Below are 21,346 nucleotides of genomic sequence, written 5' to 3'. Positions count from 1 at the left end.
GACTGCACCTACTCCCCAGAATCCAGGCTGATCGCAGCTTCTGCAGAAAACTAAATTTCAGGGGAGCTTGTTACAGTTAAGAGAGAGCAAGCACGCTTGCACATGCATTCAGCGTTACCCCCTGAACCATCTACACTCGCGGCTCCAGCACAGTATGATGACTGTTATTCATTAAGTATGAACTGCCCCATCAGGGAAAGATTAATCGATATTCATTATGTTCCGTTAACTGAGACTGGGAGGTTCTCTAATATATTATAGAAATGTTTCCTTTAGAAAACAGTTAAAATAAAGAAGCTCTCATTTCATTGTACCGTGACTTCAAAAACGGATTTAAGGCTGCCTAAAGGGTTAACTTTCTGGAAGATGGGTAGTTGATTTATGTTGATCAATTTTGTGGATCAGCTGATTTCAAGGATGTCGGATAAATGAGGTATTCCTATATGAAGAGATGACAAAAACAGCCAAAACTCTTGTGCTAGCTTAACAAGGTGAATAAGCAGAGTGCATAATGGAATTCATTTGCAAAGTAATTTTTGCTTGGCTACAGTGGTAAGCACAAAATAGACCAGCAGACGAGAACGGTAAGTGTTTGGGATCAGTTGTTGAAAGGTTTAAAAGGGGTTCTAATTCAAGAGACATTTTATGGTGTGGAGAAGGGGACCAATATAATCAAAATGATACTTGAACAAGGTAATTTTTCCTGGCCTGGATATAATAGTAGAATGAGGCAGCCAGAGGGTGAGCCATACTGGGAGGCCGTGTGCTGCAGGGGAAGGTGTGAGCACCGTGGAGATGGAACTGGGCCTTTTGTTGGGGTCACATAGGAGAATATGTGTAGAGCACTTATCAGCATGCCTGACCCAGGGGTTCAATACGTGTTCCCTTTCGCTTTCCTCCCCACACCTTATGGCCATCAGGAAGGCTTGCAGGGGTTGGCAATACCGTATTTATCCTGATTTTCTGATTTTCTGAAGAATCTCTTCTTTATATGGGCTCTCTCACAGTGAGGTCAGGGTATCTCAGGGATCTTATCGGGCACAGTATAAACCCAGTGGGATCTGCACACAGTAGTATCAACCTTTGACAGGAGGAAACAGGCCAAGAGCAGTGAAGAGGCTGCCCTGGTGTCAACCTAGAGAGAAGGGAGGAGGCAGGGCTAGCGTGTGCACAGAAGGCTCAGAACCCCGAACCCATGAGGCAGGGAGCTTCCCTGGGCTGCGCTAGCAGGTGGAGCTCCAGGGGTAGTGGTTGCAGTAAGGCTCTCAGAGCCACTAACCTCCCCCAGACCCACCTGTAAGGGAGCTGCTGAGGGGTGGTTCTCCTGGGTCCTGGCAGCCCACAGTGCCTCACTGAGCTCATTGGGAGGGAGTATCTCCCCCTTCCCCAAGGAAAGCAAGGTCCCATGCCTTCAGCTCCAGCGCTTAGTCTTCTCCTGGGAAGGTGTTCATCATGTTTCCCTGAGAAAGTTTGCAGCTTGTCATCATGAGCAACTTATTAACAAAAACAGAGAAGTCACAAAAGAGAAACCAGTACAACCATGGTGAGTTTCAGAGTACTGTCTAGCTATTAAGCAGCTTTTTTTAAAATTCTAATTCTCCAGGTACAGTTCAGAGTCTGAGTCGTGTCCCCCCCCCTTCCCCTCCCCCCCCCCTCCCGGCACTGACATAACCAGAACTTGCAGCCAGAGGCCCTGGGGAAGGCCTGGCTGGGACCCTTGGCATAAGGCCTCTCGGTCAGGGATTCCCTGGGTCCCAGGGACCTGGAGGATGGTCAGAAGAGCATGGGGCCCAGCCCATGAGATGAGCACGATGCGTCCCTCCCCCTGTCTGTGGGCAGTGCCGATAAGGGGACTTATTGCTGTAAAATCTGAGGCAACGAAAGCAACCTGAAATGTTTCCTGTTTATACAAGCCAGGGCTGGTGATTGCTTCATGGATATTTGGCTTTCCTTTTTCTCCCTCCTCAGCCTGGATCTTACATGCTGGTTGCTCCATAAAGCATAGTGGGTGAAACTGACCCATTTCCTGTTGCTTGCTAAGGTAGCTCAATAACCAGTATGTCCCTCCCACAGTGAAACTTGACAGAGAGCCTAGTAAATCCTACAGCTTTTCTGTTTCGTCTGTCTGAGCCCTTGAGGTGCACAGGCTCTCCTCTCCTTCCTTGATGTCATCTCACCTCTCTGCTTCCACCTACTTATTACTTCCCACTCATCTATCCACAGCCAGGCTCCTTTACCTACCTACCTGTTTGTTCTTTGTGTACCTTGGCTATGCATTCGCCTTGATATACTTGTTGGTGCGAGGGTCTAAGTGGAGGGACATGTGGAACCTCCTGGTCCACTTGTGTCGGGCACTGTTGGGAGAAGTGGCTCTCCGACTCTGGCATCCTCAGTCACCTGGAGGGCTTGTTAAAACTCATCAGTAGGCCCCACTCTCAGAGTTTCTGTTTCAGTAGGTCTGGGGTAGGGCTCGAGAATTTGCATTTCTAATTGAGAACCCCTGTTTTAGAATGAATGTATTCAGAATGAAAAATCAGGACCTGTTTAAAATAAGATGGTAGTTGTTTTGATGACAACTTCCCTTGAACAAGTGAGAGTCAGAGACCCGACATTAGCATTATTTTCAGTTCTACTGCCCTTTCGTGGCGGTAACTTCCTGAAGCCATAGGACAACATACAGATCCAGCCCCTTGGCCTTCCTGCCTCTGGCTGCAAGAGAAAAGAGGCCCCATTTTAAAACTCCAGGGTGTGACCTACTGTCTCTTGTTCTACAAGAGTTAGCCAGTCTGTAGTTCATCTAGTTTGGCCCTGGGGTCCCAGAGTAGACTGGACAGGCATCATTCTTGGGATGATAATATATTTCCATTCACTAACAGAGCTCTGTGATCTTCTTTGTTTGTACAAGAGGACATTGAGGCTTAGAGATGTTAAATAATGTGTCTCAGGTCTCATAAGCAACTGGTAGAGCCAGGGCTTGCACTCCACCTGATAACTAGAGTATGCTCTTGTCTTGACTGGCAGCCCAGCCTGCGCCTCACAGGTGATTTGAAGTGGCCCGTGCACCACACAATGAGATACACCATGAGGATCCCTGGAGAAGGGGTAGCCACGGTGGAGGCAGATGGTTCTAGAGTGTTAATGTCACACACACCTTCCCGAGACTCTGCTGTCCTATTTGCCTCCTCTTCATCAACCAGGATCATGTTAACATGATGATCTGGTGTTTAGTCTGCTGGTTGGCCTATAGGATGGATATAATAAAAGGCAGCCAAGACATGAACCCCCTTTGAGCAGCAAAACAGATAAAACATCTGAGAACAATCTTACTGAGACCTCTAAGAAAAAAGTGTGATGAAAAGATGAAAACAACAGCTAATGCCTGTCAAGCCCTAGCTGTTGCTGGTTCTGTTGTAAGGTTTCACATGTGTTAACTCGTTGAATCCTTGAAGCAGTGCTGTAGGGTAGGTTCTGCTACCACTGTGATGTTCAGAAGCACAGAAAGCTTCCATGGCTTGAGAATCCCACAGCTGACCCTGACCCCAGGCACTGTGGACCCAGAGCTCACACCCCTCACCACAAGGCAGGAAGTCCTCCCAACCCCTTCCTAGAAGAGGGAGTAAAATTTGGAAATACGGTCTTCTCTGGTTTTTCTCTAAATGTAGATGTTCTTTGTTTCACTCAAAAATCTACATATATGTCTTAAAATTTGAGAAACTGACTTCTGCTGGTCTTGAAGGATGAGGTGGTAGGCACAGAGCAGTCAGGCCTGAAAGAGAAGAGGAGCAAAGGGACTAGCTCTCCCATGTGTTAAAACCATAAAGCATCAAATTTGGCACGAAATTTGACAGACCCATCAGTGGGGCAGAATGCATGAGCCAGATTTAAGGCCCTGTTGTCTGTGAACATTTAATAGATGATGAAGGAGGTGCCACAAAGCAGTGGGCGAAAGGAAACCTGATTTAACAAATGGGAGTGGGACCATATGATAGCAATTTGAAAAATCTCAACGGAGATTCTCACCTCACATCATTATACCAACATAAATTCTATGTGATTAAAATGTTAAATTCAACAAAAATCTGTTGAGCACGTTCAACATGCCAGGTACTGTTCTAGATGCTGCTGGGTGTACTGCAATGCAAAAACAGGCCAAAAACCCCTACCTGAAGCAGTGTGCATTTGAGCAAGTAAGGGGAAGTAATCCTTTGTTTTGTTTTGTTTTTGTTTTTTAAAGCTTGAAAGAACTAGAAGCGGGTACTTATTAAACCTCTGAAGGAGTTGAAATTTCTAAGCTTAGAATGTGTGGAAGAAATTATAGAGGAAAACATCAATAGTTTTATCAGTGTAACATTCCCCAAATGTTAAGGTTATTTCTGGGTTTACTATCACAAGATACTAGAATTAGTAAGTCAAAGGGTATGAACATTTATTGGGCTCTAGATGATGTTCCTCCCAAAGTATTTATATATTAAATAAATCAAACCACCTAAAGCCTTAAGTTTACCTAGACCTTCATTCAGGAAGGAAACGTTCCTCACTGCTCTAGGGACTGGGTCCTCTCTCCTCATTTCCAAGGGCTTCGGTGCCATCTACATGTATCAGTAACTCCCAAACTTCTATCTCTACCTATAGTTATATTTTGAGTTCCAAAGTCGTAGAGCCAACAGTCTATTTGCCATCACTATTTGGATGTCCCACAGGTACCACATTTAACGTGTACAAAGAAAAACTCTTGGTCAACCCTCTGAAATACGTGCCTTTTCCACAATTCTTCATTTCCATAAGTGGCATCATCTTCCACCCAGTAGTTGACATCAGAAACCTGGGAGTCATTCTTGACTTCATTTTACTTCACATTTAATCCATCACCAAGTTTTATTGATTTTTACCTCCCAAATATAGCCATTCTTGTTTCTTGCCAGAGTTATGTTCTGTAAAGCTGCCACAAATACTGAATTAGCAAATACTGAACCAGTGCTCCTAGGTTAGCATCCTGCAAGCCTCTGGTCACTTTCGTCAGCCTATCAATACATAACCTTGTCTATGTGTGCTTCTCTTCAAAGACACCTTCTTTAATATATATTGTTAATTCAATAACATTGAACTCACAGGGTGGAACATTATTTGCTCATGCTTGAACGAAGCTTACCAGCACAAATAGTTTCTCTGTAAGGTACATCACAGCCTTTTTGCATTAAAAAAACCCTAGACAATCCTTTACCACTATGCTTGGGGGCCATTTTTAAATCTCCAATAAAAACCACAAAAAAATGCAAACAACATGGTACTAAAGAGTGAGTGGAAAGTATACTTGCATATAGTACAAGAACAGAACCCAGAAGGCAAGCATGGCCTCGTTTGACCTCAGCTGGGAACACATGCATCATGCATGTCTGGGAAGGACTGTGAGAGCACCCTCTGAGTACTGATTTTGGGATTACAAATAAATTCTAGTGAGTTGGTGAATTTGCAGATACGGAGTCCTTGGATCATGAGGAAGACCCACCTGTATATGGTAAACCTATCCATTTCTCCCTGTACTGTCATCCCCTGGCCCACTGGTCAGCAAACTCATTCTGAATAGGGCCAGATAGTAGGTACAGTTGACCCTCGAGCAACATGAGGTTAGGGACATTAAAACACAGAGTAGAAAATCCATGTATAGCTTTTGACTCCCCCCAAACTGTTAATAGCTTACTATTGACTGGAAGCTTACTTATAAACAGTTGATTAACATATTTTGTATATGTGTTATATGTTGTCTACTTACAATAGATAAGCTAGAGAAGAGAAAATTATTAAGATCATAAGGAAGAGGAAATACATTTTCAGGACGATGTAAAAAAACTCGCATACAAGTAAGTATGCGAGTAGGGTTCAAACCTGTGTTGCTCAAGGGTCAACTGTATCTTAGGCTTTGCCGGCCAGATGGTCTGTGTGACAGCTGCTCAGCTCTGCATTTGTGAAAGCAGCTGTAGACACATAAATGGGTGGGTGGGACTGTGTTCCAATAAAACTTTATTTACAAAACAGACTTTGGCTGGGTTGGCCCCCAGACCCTGCCAGCATCATCTAACCCACCACAGTGCCTTATCTGGACTGTCTTCCTGACCTGCCTATCACCCATGGCCATTCTTGAACCTCTTGCCAATATCCATATTAAGTGTAAGTTGGATCTGATTCCTCTCCCACTTCAGATGTCCAAACACTTCCATCACACTTCAGATAAAATCCAGAATCTTGACTCTCATGGCTATACCAGGGTCCCTTGCTGATTCGCCCAATCTCATTTTATGCCAGGCTTCCCCACTCTGCCCTGTCCGGGCCTCTTCTAGGTCTGTGACTGTTTGCTGCTTGGAATCCTCTCCTGCCTCTTGCCTGACTAACTGCTCCTCACTCTGCAGTCATACCCAAAATGTTGCTTCCTCCTGTGTGAATTAGAAGGGTATCCCTCTTCTGATTTCAAGGCACCCTGTTCTTTTCCTTCACAGAACTTAGAGTTTTCAGGTACCTGTTTATTCAGGTTTGTCTTCCACCTGTTTCCCCCGTTGGACTGCAGTCTTTGTGAGGGTAAGAACACATCTTGGTGTGTCTGTTCTCTGCTCAAGGGATCTTCACACCCATTGCACACACTTCCTAAGACTTGCTAAATCAATGAATGATTGTGTGTATGGCAGAGTTTCTGTTCGCACAGACTTTTGTTGAAGCTACAATATAGAGACCTAAAAAAGTCACCCTTTTTAGAGCATACAGTATATCTTCTAAGGTTGAGTGATGGTTGAAAAGTCACCCTGAGAAGTGGATTTGTAAATGGGTGTGAATGTGTCATTATTGTCCAAGGGTGTGTTCTGCCAACAGGTATATCCAGTCCCGTGTTTTCTCCCTGGGACTTGAGTGCTGTGTAAAGTCCTGCTGGGCTCCCTCTGCTCCTGGAGAGTTTTTTAATTCTGCTGGTAATGTTTTCTCACAGGGAAGTGGGGATCAAGTGTGCTTGAGGAGGCATTTGGCACTTTTTTTTAAAGACTATGTGGTATTAGTCTGGGGAAGAAATCTTTGATTTGTCAGAGAATCATTTTAGCAATGAAATTCCAAATTAAAGATTGTTCCCCAGTCATTCCAGGAATCCTGCATGCTAGAGATGGGCAGACAACATATTTTGGAAAGATAATACATCATTTCTTAGATGGCCTTTTGTAGATTAGCATGGTGAGATTTCAAGTCTATTTAACTTCTTTTTTTGTCTAAGATTTTATTTATTTGAGAGAGAGTGAGAAAGAGAGAACGAGAGAAAGCACAAGCAGGGGGAGGGCAGAGGGAGAAGCAGATTCCCCACTGAAGCAGGGAGCGCGAGGCAGAGCTCGATCCCAGAACCCCAAGATCATGACCTGACCTGAAGAGATGCCCAACTGCCGGAGTGACCCAGGCACCTGTAATTTTTTTTTTCAAATGTATTATAGAAATACTACTTGTGGAAAAAGAAAGCATAGGCAAGTAAAACACACACACTGAGATTACCACTGCTGTATCTTGCAGGTTTTTTCCTATGCATATACATGTATAAATACTTTTTTTAGAAAAGCCAAGGTTAGTTATATTAACTATTTTTTTCAGTGAATAGTTTCCAGCCTTGTATTTCAGTTAAGTTCATTTTATTTAATTCCTTGTCCATATTCAGATGTCCTTAGCTGGCCCCCAAATGTCCTTTGAAGCTGGTTTGTTGAAATCAGTATCTAATTGGGGCCCATGCAGTATGTCTGGTTATAACTTCCTTTTGGTCTCTGAATCTGGCATAGTCTCTCATTGAAGAAATGGGCAGTTACCTTCTTACTTTTCCATCTGTGGGTTGCTGCTTTTTTTTTTTTTTTTTTTTTTTTTTTTAGGATTGATTTATTTGAGATCTCAAGAGAGGGCAGGAGCAGGAGGGCTAGAGGAAGAATCTAAAGCAGACTCCCCACTGAGCATAGAGCCTGACACAGGGCTCGATCCCACCACCCTGAGATCATGACCTCAGCCAAAACCAAGAGTCGGATGCTTAACCGACTGTGCCACCCAGGCACCCCTGTGGACTTGTTTCTTTAGGACAGTGCTGGGCTTGCTTCTCCATCTCCCGTATTTGCTTTATCTAAAGGTTTCATGGGTTCAGGTTCACCATTTTATGCTAGAATCCCTGAAGGTGATTCTGTGCACTTTATTTACCTTCCACTGAACTACTATTAGTGAAGCTAAGATTGGCCCCCAGGGTTAGGTTTGTGATAACCCCAAAACCTTTACTGTCCAGTTCCATTTTTCCTTTTGATGCCAAAAGTGATCTATGTGGTGTAACTTTGGTATAGAGACTATTTATCAAATGGTTGTAGTACTGTATGAGTCTTGCCATCATCATACATTCATTAGGTTTTGTGAAATGATGTCTTTGTAATTCTTTCATTTCTTGTATAGAGCTCTCATCTTTGGGGGCTGTCCGGTTACCCTGAAATAATAGTTCCAATAGGAAAGGCAGGATCTTTGCTAATCTTCTTTCCTTAATTTTCAAGGAAAGGAGTTGTGTAGTAGCTTTTTCAAATGGTGAAGAAATTAGTTTTTTTCTGTCATTATCATTGTACAGGCATGGGTTTTTATTGATTTGGTGTGTTTTAATTGTTAATCTTTTTGTTATATCTTCAAGCAGTGAGGCCCCTTCTGGTAGCTACTATAATGTTTTGACAGGCCCTTCATAAGCCTGAAAAGCTTTCTTACTAAATGCAAGATGCCCCAGGCTCATCTTGGACTTTTCAGTGGTCTCAGACAGTGGTTTTAGAGACCACAGTTCAAGCATTAGGAGTGGTATTGCTATAGAGGTGACTTGTTTTGAAAATTTAGTTTCAGAAACTAGATTTTTTGGTTTCACAGAACTAAAAGATACATATTGTTAAAAGAGTTTCGATGGACATTTGCCTGTGCTTTCACTCAGTTTCCTCAATTTTGTCATTGTAAATCCTTTTTGTTCTACAGAAAAATCTTTATTTCTTGTTTAACTTATAAGAATAAAGTTCGGAATACCAATGCCTATATTATTAGAAACACCAAAAACTACAAAGGAGAATTTAACACATCTTTGTCATTTTTGTTGTCCTTAGAATGTGTCCACCTAAGGATGTGCAATTAAAAACTGTGTTCTAAAGTACCTAAAAATAAATTCTTCCTCGGGGTGATTGTGTCTTCGGTTTGACATATGTTAGATTCATTTCTTCTCATATCTTTTCAGTTTAAGAAATTTTTTAATTTAGCTTTATTGGGATAGGGAATGCATTTATATGACTGAAAGGTCAAAACTAAGTAGATATTAAATCTAGATGAAAGGTATATAGGGATTTATTATTTTCTCTATATTTCTTATGTTTGTAAGTTAAAATAATTAAACTACAGTAGTCTCCCCATATCTGCAGGTGATACGTTCCCAGTCCCCCAGTGGATGCCTGAAACTATAAATAGTGCTAAACCCTATATGTGCTACATTTTATGATATATCCCTATCATAAAGCTTAATTCATAAATTAAGCACAGCAAAAGAGTAACAGCAGTTATGACAGTTATAGCAATGTACTGTAATAAAAGTTATGTGAATGTGGTCTCTCTTTCCCAAAATATCTTATGTACTGTACTCACCTTGTGATGTGAGATGATAAAATGCCTGGGTGATGCGATGAAGGTGAGGTAAGTGACGTAGGCATGGCTACATAGCGTCAGGCTGTTTTTGACCTTCTGACATTACGTCAAAAGGAAGATTATCTGCTGCTTTACTGCAGTTGACCTTGGGTAACTAAAACCAGGGAAAGTGAAATCATGGATGGGGGAAGGAGGGGATAACTGTATATAGAAAGATATGCACAGTGAGCCCTTGCTTTGTTCCCTCATATAACCATCTTTGTCAATGTCTTGTTAATTAAGTCTTTCATTTTGTAGATTCAAACTATGTGTGTGTATACATATTCTTATTCTCCTTTGTTTATGCAAAAGGTGATGTACCTTATATATTCTACATCTTAACTTTTTTCTTTTAATAATGTATTCTAGCTTTCTCTCCCTATTAGTATGCAGAGATTATCTTCAGTCTTTTTTATGGTTACAAAGTACTCCATTTTATTGACATACTGTGGTTTATGGAATATTAACATAATCTTGGATTGTAACCACTCCTCTGCTAATGTAATGGATAAGCTTATATATGTGTCATTTGATATTCCTGTAGGTGTATCTCTGGCATATAATCCTATAAGTGGGATTGGATAGCCAATGGGGGAGTATGTCTTGTAATTCTTTTTAGAGATATTGATAAATACCTCCTGTTAAGATTAGTACTATATTTCACTCAAATAAACAATAAAAGAATGTGCCTGTTTCCCTAGAGTTTTTCCTACAGAATCTGTTGTCAGACTTTTGTGGATTTTTTCTGATAGGTGAGAAATGATATTTTGATGTAGTTTTAATTTACATTTCTTTTATAAGTAAGGTGGAGCATTTTTTCATTTATGTAAATGTCATCATATATATGTTATTTTGAACTGTGTTTTGAACTTTATCCATTTTCCTACTGTGTTGCTCGTCTTCTTTATTTCTAAGAGCTCTTTGTATGTTATATTGCCTGTGATATGAGTTGCAAATATTTTTTTCCAGTTGGCTGTGTGTGTTTTGATTCCTTATGGTGGTGACTTTACCCTTCATAAGTCTGTTTAATTGTAAGAAATGAAATTTATGTTTTTGTTTACAGCTTTTGTATTTTGAGTCAGAATCAGAAAGACATTTCCTATTTTAGGTTGTTAAGTTCCTTCTGGCACTTTTGTCATTTCATCTTTTCCACTTACATCTTGGTTCATGTTCTCTTTAAAAACTAGGGTATGTTCTGAGGTTTGGAGCCAACTTTGTTTTTTAATACTCAGTTATCCCAATACCATTTACTGAAAAGCTTGTATTTTTCCCATAGTACCCATAGTATTAAATTCCTGTAGGCATGGGGTCTGTTTCTAGACTATACTTTTCCATTGGTTGGTCTGTTGTCCATTATTGAGTGTATGCTTTTATTTAATATCTGAAGGATATGGAAGTTCTTCCCCATTACTCTTCCTTTTCAGAATTTTCCTGGCTCTCCTCCCTGATTTCTTTTTTCTTTCTTTTTTTTTTTTTTTCCATATGAATTTGAGAAATCCACAGGTCTTGATTCAGAAAAACCTGTTGGCATTTCTGTATGGGATCACATACAGATTATAAGATCGAGTCTTCTCATCTAAGATCAGGGTTTTCTTTCCATGTGTTCCTTTTGTTTGTACTTTCGTAATTTTTTTTTAAAGATTTTATTTATTCATGAGAGACACACAGAGAGAGAGGTAGAGACATAGCCAGAGGGAGAAGCAGGCTCCATGCAGGGAGCCCGATGTGGGACTCGATCCCAGGACTCCAGGATCCCAGGACTCCAGATGCTTAACTGCTGAGCCACCCAGGCATCCCCACACTATCCAATTTTATAACATTTTCACAACCCAGATGGAAATCCTGCACCCACTGATAATCATTCCCCTGTCCTACCTTCTCTTCATTCCCTGGAAACCACTAATCTCCTTTCTATTCTACAATTTCCTATAAATGGCGTCATGCAACATGGTTATTTACAATTGGCGGCTTTTACTTATTGTAATGTTTTCAAGGTTCAGCCATGTTGTGGCAGGTGTCTGTCTTTCTAATCATAGCCCTTCCTTGTGGATGTGAAGCAGTATCTTGTTGTGGCTCTGATTTGCTGGTTTCTTTATATGTTTAGTTTCCTTTTGCCAACACTACCCTCCCTTCCCCCACCAGTGAGACATCATGAGGACAGGGAGTAGTAGGCTTTCACTACTAAATCCCCAGTGTCTACCATAATGCCTGGCAAATATTTGAAATTTAGTAAAGTCTTATTTAATGAATGATTGGCTCTATTATATTTCTGGGCCACTTCTACTTTTTAAAGTTAAAATGTGATTTAGCACATATAAATTAAATTTTATTTTACCGTGGGCAAAATATAATTAGAGGGTGGTTTTTCCCCCTCTACGAAAGTCATGTGTTAATCCAACAGCCCAGTAAAGACAGTTTTGTATGATACATGGTTTGTGATGATGAGCATTAATTTTTCTTGCTTTAGAATGAATGAGAGTTGCTGGTACATATGTCTAAGAGGCTCATTATCTTTTCAGGAGGATGATTTTAAGCTGTAGATTCTGTTGTTATTGGATACTACTTAGCAACATATAAAAAATGAAGATAAGAACTTAGGTAAAGGTGTTCTGGGCCTGGGAACAGGGTATTTTGAATGAGACCAATCAGCTCACATATATTTGAGAAGTCCTAAGTTTACCAAGAGCTGTGTTTTAGAATTTCCTTTAGAAGGTGGCTACATAGACACAGATCACATTTAACAATAGAAAAAAGTGATATTGATTAAGATTAAGGTCTCAAGCTAGCCTTAGAGAATATTTAGCAGCATAGGGACTCTGGGGTAGCTCAGGCTGTTGTGCATCCATCTGACTCCTGGTTTCAGCTCAGGTCATGATCTCAGGGTTTTGCGATCAAGCTCTGCCTTGGGCGCCTCAGTCAGCAGGGAGTCTGCTGGAGATTCTTTTCCTCTTCATCTGCCCATCCCTCCCCACTCTCAAAATGAATCTTTAAAAAAAAATAAATACTTAACAGCATAGCTGATGAATGTGTAGGATAAGGGGTATAAGGGAAATCTCTGTACCTTCTCATTTTTGCTGTGAACCTAATGTCTATATTAATTTTTTTTAAAAGAGAAGATAACCAAAATAAATATTTTTTTAAAGGAAAAGGGAAATAATTAAATGACAGAAGAATAATCTTGAATAAGAAATGATTATTTTTTTCCTTAATGTCAGTGCATGAAGAAAGATATTTTAATTATAAAAATAGGTGTGAGAGAGAATGTATGTGTATGTGTATGCATATGTGTGTTTGCAGGAGACTTGGGGAGGCTGACAGTCCTGAATTTTTATATCACCATGATTTTGTTCAAAATATGTGACTTTGAGCATGATTGTTACCCTTAAATTAGGCATGTTTGGGTTGGGGGTAAGAGGGAGAGACAGATGGACTAATTCACTGATTCATTCCCTCATTCATTGACTGAGACAGATTGATTTTCCTCAAGTGTCTGGGCCTGAGATGGGGAAGGTAGAACAGGGGTCAGAAGCATGTGCATTTGCTGTAAGGAAACATTTGTCTGAAAGGAACTGAGAATTGAACTGTATGAGACAGAAGCAATATCTGAAGGGCAGATGGATTAAGGAAAAAAAAAAAAAGTAGCTGTGGATCCAACTTGAACCAGTGATTTGAAAGCCACAGGGAGTAGATTTAATCAGACTGTAAAGAACAACGTTATAATGCTGAAATCTCCCCACAAATGGCCAGTACTGGAGAACAGTGATTCCTTGCGAGGAATTCAAGATGAGCATCTCTTGCTGGGCCTGCTGGAGAGTAGGGTCCAGGATAAAATGGATGATTGATGAGATGACCTTTAAAATTCCTTCTGACAGAGAACATGGTTGTCCTGATGGGATAGAATGTGACTGAAGGATGTGGTCCCGGCTCTGTTCCTCGTGACCTCCATGCAAAAGGGTCTGATACACCCAGTTCTGTGTTCTAGCGATGCAAAATGAAGCTTCAGTCCAGGTGTTTCATTTACCCGAAACCAGGTGACGGCATTTCTTGAGCACCTAGAATCTGTGCTCCCTGTATGGTGGGAGAGACTTAGGTAAAAGAACTATTGTTGAAATGGTTCTGAAATTAATAGACCAGGGCCTGATGGGCCCTCTCTTCTCCCAGCCCTTCAGTTGGGGCCTGCCTGAGTGTTGAGCAGCTTTTCCCCCCACTTCCTAAGGGTGCCACCCAGGGAGAGGCCAGTTCAGATGATGGGCCTTGGAGCTCACTTAGGAACAGGTCACAGCCTGAGGCCTGGGCCCATCCTCTCTTCCCATTTCTGCCTCTGGCTCCCGTCTTTGAAGTCAGGTTGCAGCCCAACGGGCAGTGCTGTCGCCCTCCTGCTCCTTGGTTATTCAGCGCAACCTTTAGTCTAGGAAGAGTGCCAATCTTCATTTCCAAGAATCATATCTCCCTAAATGGGGCAATCTGCTTTAAATGCCTTCTCCACTGGCGCCTTCCCCATCTCACGATTGGCATCATTAAAGGAACAGGCTCACCCTTAACTGCTTGTACCTTGCTGGATTGGGGCGGGTGGCCGGGGCCCGTGTTGGGTGTGCGCATGCACACATGCACAAATACCCCGTCCTTTGGTCCTCCAAGTGATCGTTTGCAGAAGCGCTAGGAGTCATAGACAGGAGTGCCTGGCTGGCTCCGTCAGTAAGACACACGACTCTTGATTTCAGGGTTGTGATTTTGAGCCCCACGTTGGTGTAGAGATAACTTAAAAATAAAATCTTAAAACAGACATAAGTTTTACTTTTACAACTTTCCCTGTTGTGCTCAACCAGAAAAAAAAAAGTTTTTTAAAGCAGGCTTGCTACTATATGCACAAGCTTTTGATATCTTGCAGGAACAGATGCATGGTGAGCCAAGAGCTCCTCTCTGTGTGTTGCCCCAAGTCGGAATGTGCTTTAGCACTCACGACATTTGGTATCTTTCTCCACTGATCCTTCCCCTTTTCCTCTCGCACGTCCCAGCCTCAGGTGAGTGCCACGGCTGGGCTCCGAGAACAGTGTGAGATGCAGTGTGAGATGCGGCAAGTCTGCCCGAAATGGAATAGAAAACATGACCATGCCCCTGGGTCACTGTAAAGGCGAGCAGAGGATCCCTGGGACACATACCCCCCTGGGCCCTCCTGTGTGTAGGTAGAGACGCCCCCTTGTGGGACGTGCCCTTGGAGTTAGTTTCCGGGTTGTGAGGACACCCCTGTGCTCCTGTCTGCCTCATCTGTCACCCAGGCCCCCTTCGGGACAGAATCCGAGGTGCCGAAGTGCAGGCTTCAAGGGTGGTGTCAGACTAATTGGAAGCGGGGACGTTTGCAGTCCGGCTGGAGGGCTGGCGAGGGGATCCCCCCCATACGTCAGCAGAGCAGGTGCAGCCGCTCCTCCACGCGCATCGGCACAGTTGGTTGTTTTTGTTTCTGCTGCGAGGACATAGAGGTCAGTGAGAAACAGGCTTTGCTTTATAGGAGGGGACTTTGGAGAATGCTGTCCTCAAAAGCAAAAGAAGCCTACAGATGTGAGGACTGAGGGAATATTGAGTGTAGGGGTCCTAACCTCAAGAAATTAGCTTTGGGCGCTAAATCGGGAATATTTGGGGTTTTCAGCAGTTCAGAAGTGAGGTGGACGTGATCTGGTGCAGAAGGGAGAGAGGTGAGTGTGGAAGCAAGAGAGCACATGTGCAGAGACCCCGAGGAACGAGGGGCGCACCGGGAGGCCATGCAGAGCCAGGCCGTCGAGAGTTACTAGAGGATGAGAGAACATCCTTGTATTTTGCCACGTGCGAGATTTTTCGGAGAGTGGAGGAGAGTTGTGTGAGGGGTTACATTTCAGGTGTCTCCGGGATACCTCGGTGGGTGTCCTGGAGACGGTGAGGGGAGCAAGGCTTGCGCGGGACACCGCTGACCTCCGGGCGCAGTGGCAGCAGGGAGGCAGCGAGGAAAGAGACGGAACAGCACTTGGACTTCTTCCACCAGAAGATGCATCCATCGGGGGGAGGGGGCGGCCGAGCAGGTGGGTCGGAGAACATCTCAAATAGTTTCCAGGCGTGTGGGCAGGCCCACGTGTGTCTGGTGTCTCTAAGAGAAAAAGCAGATTGTTGGTGACCCGAGCACGGTTGCATTTTAATGTAGAAGCACCATTACCTGGTCTGGAGAAGACGCAAATGTCCTTTGAAACAGACTAGCAAGCTTTCTTGGGCTTCCTCCTCGCCTCCTTCCCTAGCTCCTCCAGGAGCTAGGCCTATGTAGTGGTGGAGAATTTGGTGTTTATGGGGAGTCTCTCAAAGCATTTATCTGACATTAACCTCCTGGCTTTCCTGAGGTTCAGGGGAGCCCCTGGAGAACTGCACTCGGAGGAGCCTTTCGAGGAGTGTTGTTCTTACGGCATCTACCTCCTCCAGCCCTTTGTCATTTCTCGTTTATCCGTGGACCTCCCAAAGTGTGCGGTTTAGTACCTAGCACTTAATGATGGTAAAAATTAGTGTGGTTGGCCCTGCAGAAATCCATGTTTGTCCATCCGTCCGTCCTTCCGTCCATCCAGCCATGCAAATAATCCACTCATCAAACAAGGAAGCCTTCCCTAAAGGCCCCCAGCTGTCTCTTCTCCCTTCTCTTGGGTAAAACTGCTAACAGCCCAGCCCAGATCAGTGCCTCTCAGTCACAGGAGTGCTTAAGCTTAGACCAATCAAGATGGGATCCTGAGCCACCAAGGGGGAAGATGGGAGGTGGTTGGCGGTGGCGGTGGCGGTGGTGGGGCTGGGGTTGGTGGTGACATTTGAATCTAATCAGCATTCTGCCAGAAGAGAAAGCAGGAATGGATGTTAGGAAGGCAACTTATGGTGTCAGCTTCAACATATTAATAATTTTCTCTGATTGTCTCATATTTTTAAACTATGGGCATTCTCTAAATTTGGGTCTATTTGCTATGGTAATTATTTTCATTGAGTTCTATCCAACTAAGTATTTATACCTCACCTTAGTCTATAAATTATGCTTTATTTTATAGTATAAACACATAAAATAACCATTACACTATAAAAAAGGATTTAAGAACAGGAACAGGAAAAATACAAATATGAAATTTCGTTCAAAAGCAGGAGGAAAAAGTATCATATATTTAGACAGTGAGAGACCTCTACCTTGCTCTAGCTTAGCCTCATGTCTCTGAGCTTCATTGGGTCAAAGAGAAGGGGAAAATGTGGTCAGTGCAGTAATTCTTGCTGCCAGACAAGGAAGACATCCTGAAACTGTAAGAGAAGCAAAGGGTGTTTGTTTATTAACTGTCCTTGTACTGTGGGGCTCAAACTCATGACCATGAGACCAAGAGTCTTCTCTACCAACTGAGCCAACCAGGAGCAGCCCACTACCACTTTTTTTTTTTGAGAGAAAGAGAGAGAATCTTAAGCAGGCTTCATGCCCAGTGCAGAGCCTGGCATGGGAGCTCAGTCCCACAACCCTGAAATCATGACAAGAGCTGAAATCAAGCAAGCTCTACCCACGGAGCTACCCAGGTGCCCTAGAGGCACCCCATTTTTAACCTAAATTTTGCATGTAGACTTTTTTCATCTAGGAAGAACCGAGTGATATCATGAACAGGGTGTAACATTCCCATAGCAGATGAACAGCTGGGTTCTTAGAGCTCTTTCTCACAGTTGTCCTGATTGGAAGCTCAAGGCAGAACGTCAAAATGCATCCTGGCAAAAGGAATTCTAGCCTCCAAAGGGTGCAGTTTGATGCAATGCTAGAACCCAAAACACCCGGCAGAGCTGCTCGTCTCCATATCCATCAGACAGTCTTCATAAGCGTTACTTCTGGTGTGTGTATATGAATGGATATATGTGTGTATCTGTATATGCTCTCATAATTCTCTCTCTCTCTCTATATATATATATATATATAAATATATATATATATACTTATATATATATGTATATATGTTCAGGGTTATATTCCATTGCTGACCATGCTGTATTCTTTCTTGCTCACTGATTGAGGCTTTAGGAATCGACCTGGTAAGGTTGACATCTTCTGTAGAAATTAAGGACTCTATTTGAAACATTCACAGAGGAGAGTTCTATTTTTGTAAATAGGATAATTGGGTGGAAAACTATGCTAATATCTATCTTTAACCACTCCCAGGGACAAAGCCTAACTGTTAAAACCATGAGTCCATAACCAAGAAACCACTATTTACCCAGGGACAGTGTCCTCTGTATACAGGCTAGCAGTTAAAAAGAGGAGGGGAGTCAAAAGCCAGACCATTCCATTGCATATTATTGTCTCAAGTGTATAAACAGAGAAAGAGAATGAGAAGGTAGACTGAGGCAGGGCAGTAGGGAAGAGGGGAGTGTTGTAAGTGACACCACAGACCGCTAGGAATGATATGTAGTATAAAGGGTATGAAAGAGGGTTTGGGGAAGTGTCACACGAGACAATAATTGTGTCCTGATAGAGGTGATAATTATTCCAAGTGACTTGTGATGATCTTGTGTCCTTGTGCAGATTTGAATGGCAGTACAACATGCATTGTTACACACTGTGCACGATGCCAGTGAAAGGGGTAGGTGGGAAGCAGAGAGAATGAGCATTTATAGTGCTCTTACTATGTACCAGGCATATCATAAAATGGTTAGGAGTGTGGCTTTGCAATTACGGGATCCAGCTCAGCTCTGGGCTCTAAGGCCAAGTTCCTTTATTCAAAAAAATTGGGGCAGATGGTGCTTTACCTCACCAACTGGATTGGGAGGGGTCATGAATACGTCACCAACACTCAGTAAAGGTTAGTTATTAGAAGGATGGCCACCACTAGATCTTTCTTTACATAGTAATGTGAGGTGGACCTCATGCTCCCCGTTTTACAGATGGGCAAACAGGCTTGAGGATGCTAGTTAACTACCTCGTCCAAGATTTGTCATCTAATAAGTGTCAAAGCTAGGATTCAAATCAGGTTTTCTAGCCCTGGAACGTGTTGGTTTTTTTCTCTGTTCCTTGCTACCGGCATTTATAGGTAGCTCTCATATCTCACCCTGAGATGTTTGGGCAGTGAACTCTGGCACATTTCTGGGTGCGCTGTGCTGATGCGTGCCTTCCTGCTCTTTATGCTCACGTCTGACCAGCTTGGGCAGGGGTTTTTGTGATGACTATGACAACCAAGCGCTCTGTTAAGGAGTCTGCCTCAGGAGACTTCTCCCACGTGTGTTTGCCGTGCCACCTGGAGAACGTCCTGTATGGTGAGGTAGTGCAGCCAGACGAACACGGCAGAGGTTATTTTGTGACCATGACAGTTGTCATACTTTTCCTTTTGCACTTCTGCCAAAAATCTGTGGTTTTGTCCTTGTGTTTTGGACCTCGTTAAATCGAGTACAGTGGGCTTGAGCTGACTTTATGTATAATGGAAATAGCCTCATGCAGTATAAGCCTCTGCCTGGGGTCACCACCTGCTCCCACCAAGCTGAGTAGCGAGGAACTTCTTATGGATCTTTTCATATTAATAGAATAATGGAAAACAGATGGTGTGCCAGGAGGAGTGCTTTTTCTTGGAGGCTTTGAGGGCCTGTTATGGGTTGAATTGTGTCCCCCTTCCCCTCCCCCCACCCAAATTTATATTTGAAGTCCTAACCCCCCAGTATCACAGAATGTGAGCTCATTTGGATATAGGGTCATTGCAGATGTAACTAGTTAGAGATGACTTCATACAGAAATGAACTAATCCTATATGACTGGTATCCTTAGAAACAAAGGGGAGATTTGGACACAGACACACTCATGAGAGCTGCATGAGAGCACAAAGGCAGAGATTGGGGTGATGCTTCTACAATCCAAGGGACACTGAAGATTGCCAGAAACCAGCAGGAGCTAGGGAAGAGGCCCGGAACAGATTCTCCCCCCACAGCCTCAGAAGGAACCAGCCGTGCCGATGTCTTGATCTTGAACTTCTAGCCTGCAGAGCTGTAAGAGGCAGATAAACTAGTGCTGGTTAAGCCAGTCAGTCTCTGGTTTTGGGTCCCAGCAGCCCTGGCAGATGAACACAGGGCCAGCCCATGAAGAGGTGGTGACTTCCTGACTCCGGAGAGAAACGAGAGTCACTCACATGCTTTGGTTATACTTTCCATAGGAGTGTGGAGTCAGATGGAAGAGTCACTCACATGCTTTGGTTATACTTTCCATAGGAGTGTGGAGTCAGATGGAAGGCAGAGAGGAAGTAGAAAGAAGACAAGCAGTACAGACAAGCAGACCAATGTCTGAAGAATGTGAGTGCTTGTTATACGAAGGACATTGCTCTGAGGTGAGCTTTTACCTCATGGGGTGTTTCAGATAAAGCAGTTTGCCCATTGGGGTTGGAAATATATTTTCTTCCAGACTACAAGGTGACAGGTTTTTTTGAAAACTGCCAGCCTACAAGTGTAAATGTCACTGTCTAGAACAGTTTTGTCTAATAGAAAACTTTCTGCACCGATGATAATGTTCTAGATCCATACTCACTAAAATGGTAGCCATTTGCCACATGTGGCTGTTAAATGCTTGAGACGTGGCTGGTGTGGCTGAGGAACTAAGTTTTAAATTCTATTTAATTTTAATCTAAATTGCCACAGTGATTGGGGCCCCTGTATTGGACAGTGTGGCTCTAGAGCAGAGGCATATATTGGGATAGGACCCAGAGAAGAAAACATTGTTGCCTGGTTTTTCACGAGGCTCATAGATCACCTTCACATCCTCAGCTAAAGGGGCTTTGGTGTGATTGAAAGTGAAGAACACAGGAGAATCTTCTAGAGATTTTACTGAAAGATGCTTAATACAGGGTTGTATTTCACTTCTCAGAATCCAAATTGTCTTACGCTATTTAGTGCTCAGGAGAGAAGCAGGGCAGAGTAAGGAATATGAGGAGGATGTGGGGAAGCTGGGTCTGTGGTCCAGGTCTGTTTTCAGGCTGTGTGTGCTGGCTCTGATGTACCTCGTGGGACCGGTGGTCCAGTGCTAGGACTGCAGAGATGTCCAGATTAGACTACCTTCTCTGAAGGCAGAAGGTTCTCCCTTGGAGTCTTTGGTATTAGGTTGGTTATATGCAGATGCCTGGTAAAGGGTACTGGGGCTCCCTTGCCCCGCCCCTTCACTGGCACCATTGCATGTGACATATTCCCAGAGGATGCTGTTTTGGAGAGAGCAGACAAGGGATATTTTGGAATCTAAAATGGAACCCCAACCCCAGCATTATTAGATGAAAAAGCACACACCCCTGTGAATGTTTTTGGCCAGCCCTAGACAAATGACTTGTCATTGTCTCACCACTGGCTTTGGCTCTGTGCCCAGTATAATTTAAAAATCCCTTCTTTTTCCAACTCTACTTCGTTTTCATTTTGATTTCACAGAGAAGTAAAAGGTTCGTCAGTCTTAGGTTTTTCTAGCCCCTGAGACAAATAATGGGTGTCATGCGGAGACACTGTATGGCGGAATGATGCCTGCTTCTCCCTGAGCCCCCCTGCGTTCTGGCGGACTGGACTCGAAGCAGTGGAACGGGATCTTGTAGAAGGAAAGGGCAGCATGCTTGATCAAATGGTGAGCGGATGGATGTTCAGCTGGACTCTCTGGGTCCTGGAGGGCAAGGGTTTCGCTTAAGACGCTGAGAAA

General features: G+C 43.2%; 1 protein-coding gene across 9 annotated transcripts in view; it reads left to right on the top strand.

The window, feature by feature from the left end:
* HIPK2 (homeodomain interacting protein kinase 2) overlaps positions 1-21,346 on the top strand; it is a 192,476-nt gene that overhangs the window by 7,733 nt on the left and 163,397 nt on the right. The window contains exon 2 of one of the 9 annotated variants that reach the window (XM_041751672.1): positions 19,891-20,006. The exons of the other annotated variants lie outside the window; for them this stretch is intronic. The gene's annotated coding sequence lies outside the window, so the exon portion shown is untranslated. The remainder of the gene's footprint in view (positions 1-19,890; positions 20,007-21,346) is intronic. 9 annotated transcript variants of the gene reach the window in all.

The sequence above is a fragment of the Vulpes lagopus genome, chromosome 4, assembly GCF_018345385.1.
Source record: "Vulpes lagopus strain Blue_001 chromosome 4, ASM1834538v1, whole genome shotgun sequence".
Lineage (NCBI taxonomy): Eukaryota > Metazoa > Chordata > Mammalia > Carnivora > Canidae > Vulpes > Vulpes lagopus.
Note: the sequence above shows the minus strand (reverse complement) of the source record. Positions and strands in the feature narration are given on the sequence as shown.